Genomic DNA, 4,123 nt, shown 5'->3' with positions numbered 1-4,123 from the left:
AGACGGTAAATCTAAGCAGGCAGGAGACTGTCCTTCTTTCTCGCTCAGAGCTGCTTGACACTTCAAACCAAGGGAGATCCTCAGGCCTTTTGGTTAGTAGCACCACGTGCTAGAGAGTGATATTTGGAAAAAGAGTAGATAAGAAAAGCAGTGACTCATCTATAAAATTCTGTGTTTTACAACAAGAATAATCATATATAAACATGTATAATTTTGGGATTATAAATGTTTTGTGATTTTAAAGAAAGTTTACAGAAGGGTTGGGTTTTCATTCATTCATTTATGTGTACTTTCCTCCTTGCACTGCCCCTCCCCCTCCTTCAATTCACTTTGTAATGTACGTCTTATTCAAGATTGTTACTTGTCATACATATAATGCCTAATCATACATTCCTTTAAGACACTCTTTCCCTATATCTATTCTAAAGAAGTGTCATTATCTGTCTACTCTTTTCCTATTCTCTCCTACCACTCCTTTGCCAATCCTATTTTAAACCACAGTCTAATGCAGTATTTGTCCTTTTGGAACTGAGATATTTTACTCAGTATGATGTCTTCCACACTTATCCATGTTATATAGTGGTCATAGTTCATAGCTTTTCTTCTTTTTTTTATTACTTTTGGCTGAGTACAGTGTACTTTATTGATGGTACAAGATAAAATGGGCTCTCCAAGCTCCTCCCTTTTCTCAAGGGGATTTGATGGAAACTATGTCAAGGGTGTGAGATATTCAGTTTGTGGAAGGATTGAGTTGGGGCAAGGACTCCCCAGCAGCTGAGGGTCTCTCTTCTCTCTTCTAGTGTTATTGCTGGAGCTAGTGTTTCAAGAGACTTTTATTCTTTGGAGGCCTTGTGACCCATCAGGTCAAATGCCTAGTTGCTGTAGCTAAATTCATTGTCATACCAGGAAATGAGTTTGATTAAGTGGTCATTCAGAGCAATGCCAGGCCCAGCATCAAAGGAGGAAGAGAAGGTGTCACTATTAAAGTCATAGGAGACAACCTGGTCTTCAGTGCATGCCGGGATGCCCTTGACGGGCCCTTCTGATGTCTGCTTTATTACTTTCTTGATGTCATCATATTTGGCAGTTTTCTCTAGATGGCAGGTCAGGTCCACAACTGACACATTGGGGGTGGGGACACGGAAAGCCATGCCAGTAAGTTTCCTATTCAATTCAGGGATGAACTTGCCCATGGCCTTGACAGCACCAGTAGATTCAGAGATGATGCTCTGGGCAGCTCTGTGGCCATTACACCACAGTTTTCCAGAGGGGCCATCCACAGTCTTCTGGGTGGCCATGATGGCATGGACTGTGGTCATGAGTTCTTCTACAATGCTGAAGTTGTCATGGATGACCTTGTCCAGGGGAGCCAAACAGTTGGTGGTGCAGGAGGCATTGCTGATAATCTTGAGAGAGTTATCATACTTTTCATGGTTCATGCCCATCACAAATATGGAGGCATTAGCAGAAGGAGCAGAGATTATTACCATGGCACCACCCTTCAAGTGAGCCCCAGCCTCCTCCAAGGTTGTGAAGACACCAGTGGATTCCACAACATACTCAGCACCAGCATCACCAGCATCACCCCACTTGATGTTGGCAGGATTTTGGTCCTGGAAGATAGTGATGGCTTTCCCATTGATGAACAGGTTCCCATTCTTAGCCTTGACAGTGCCATTGAACTTGCCATGGGTAGAATCATATTGGAACATATAGACCATGTAGTTGAGGTCAATGAAGGGATCATTGATGGCAACAACATTCACTTTGCCTGAGGTAAAAGCAGCTGAAAAGACCAGGTACCCAATGTGGCCTAATCTGTTTACTCCGACATTCACCATTGTGTCTCAGGGATGTGACTGAGGCTGCATGAGAAGTGAGGGCAGTCTGCATCGATGAAGAGCAGAGAGCCAGTCCATAGTTTTTCAGTGCTGCCTAATAGTCCGTTGTTTGAAACTACCAGTTTTTCAGTCTATTTATTAGTTAACAAGCAATTGGTCTACTTCCATATCTTTGCTGCTGTGAATAATGCGGGGGGGGGAACCCCAATATGAATGTGAATACATCTGTGTCACAGCTCTGGTTTCTTTACGGTATATGGGTGGATGGGTGGGTGGGAGGGTGGTGAGGCAGCACAAGAGAGGAAGACCCTTGATTTAGATGAATCGATTCTGTGATTAGGGTGGTGGGAGTAAGTGTGTCAGAGACAGTGAGGTTGGCACAGGATAGAGCAGCATTTAGGGCTGTTGTACATAGGGGTCACTGTGAGTCGCAGGTAACTTGGTAGCACACAACAATAACAACATATTCTTAATAGTGGAATAGCTGAGTCAAAATTGTATTTATATTTTCAACTTTTTGAGAAAGCCCCAGATTTCTTTCTATAATGTTTATACCATTTTACATTCCCACTAGCTATGAATGAGAATTGCAATCTCTCTATAGCCCCAGCAGCATTTGTAGATTGCTGCCTTATTGAACTTTGCTATTGTTGCTGGGACGAGATGATTTCTCATTGTTGTTTTGATTTGCCTCTCTCTAATAACTAGGGATATCCAACATTTCTTCATATAGTTGTTGACCATATGAATTTCTGCCTTCATGAACTGTCTTTTCATATCTAGTGCCCGTTTTTTTGACTGAGTTGCTTGCCTTTGTCTTGTTGAGGTGCTAGAGTATTCTGTAAATTTAGATATAAGTCCCTTGTCAGATATGTCATTGCCAGATATTTTTCCCAGGCTATAGGTTTCCTTTTTACACTGTTGGAAAAGTTTTGATGTGCAGAGGGATTTGATTTTAGAAGGTTCCACTTATCTATTATGTCATCTCATGGTTGTAAGTTTTAGTTGTACGTCTGTTCATGCTGTAGAACTTCTAGAGTTGTTCCTAATTTTTCTCTGATGAACTTTATAGTCTTTGGTTTTATTTTCAGGTCCCTGATCCACTTTGAGTTAATTTTTGTATGTTGTGTGATATACTGGTCTTGCATAAATTTTCTGCAGTTGGTTTTCCAATTTTGCCAGCATCATTTGTTAATGAGGCTGTCATTTCCCCACTTACTTGATTTCATCTCCTTATCTTAACCATAGGAAGAAGAATTGATTTCTGCGTTTTCTATTCTATTCCATTGGTCTGTGTGTCTGACAGTATTATACCATGCTTTCTTGATTACTATGGCTGTGTAGTAGCATTTGAGATCAGGAGTGTGAGGCATCCTACCTTGGTTTTCTTTTTCAGTAGTGCTTTGCTTATTTGGGGTTCTCTTTTCATGTTAAACATAATTGAGAATGCCTTTTCAAGAACTGAATTAGTATCTGCATGGAGATTGCATTTAACTTGTAGATTGTTTTTAGTAGAATTATCCTTTTCGTGATATTGAGTCTTCCTATCCATGAACATGTTATGTGTATTCTTCAATTTCTTTAGGTATCTTTTTCTATTTCTTGCAGTAATGTTTTATAATTTTCTTTGCAGACGTCTTTTGTGTCTTTAGTTAGATTTATTCCTGAGTATTTCATATTGTGATTAGCTATTGTGGTTGATATTGTTCCTTTTCTATGTTCTCTTTGTTAATGTAAAGAAATCCCACTGATTTTCATATGTTGATCTTGTATAATACTACCTTGCTGAATTAGTGGACTATGTCCAAAAGATTTCTTGCTCTTTAGAGTTTTCTAAGTATGCTATCATATCACATAAAGATAGCTTTACCTTCTCTTAAAGCTAGAAAGAATTGGCCTAAAGGATGTACTGTACAATCTATTATGAATGTGGACATTTAGCAAACTTTATAAAAAATTACTTATTGTAAAAATACACAAATATTACGATAGCATGGAAATACATAAAGTTATCACTTAGTATTCTATTATCCAAAAAGACAGTTATTTTGCCCCTAGATTTAAAACAAACTAATTAAAAGTTTTTATGACTTTGTTCTATATTTTCTGTATACTTAAATGTACAATGTGTCAGTGGAAGGATACGGAGAAAGTATGTTTTTTAAAGTTGTTAAAAATAATAAGGAATAAAACAACTATGAGATATCATCTCACCCCAGTAAGAATAGCAAAATAGAACAGCAAGCAACAAATGCTGGCGAGGATGTGGAGAAACTGGAACT

General features: G+C 38.9%; 1 pseudogene; it reads right to left on the bottom strand.

Annotated features, from left to right (window-relative positions):
* Window positions 1–872: 872 nt before the first annotated feature.
* On the bottom strand, window positions 873–1,841 carry LOC102864053 (annotated as a pseudogene).
* Between the last annotated feature and the right edge of the window lie 2,282 nt (window positions 1,842–4,123).

This window comes from Elephantulus edwardii, unplaced genomic scaffold, assembly GCF_000299155.1.
Source record: "Elephantulus edwardii isolate Elephantulus edwardi_28Jun2011 unplaced genomic scaffold, EleEdw1.0 scaffold00065, whole genome shotgun sequence".
NCBI lineage: Eukaryota > Metazoa > Chordata > Mammalia > Macroscelidea > Macroscelididae > Elephantulus > Elephantulus edwardii.
Note: the sequence above shows the minus strand (reverse complement) of the source record. Positions and strands in the feature narration are given on the sequence as shown.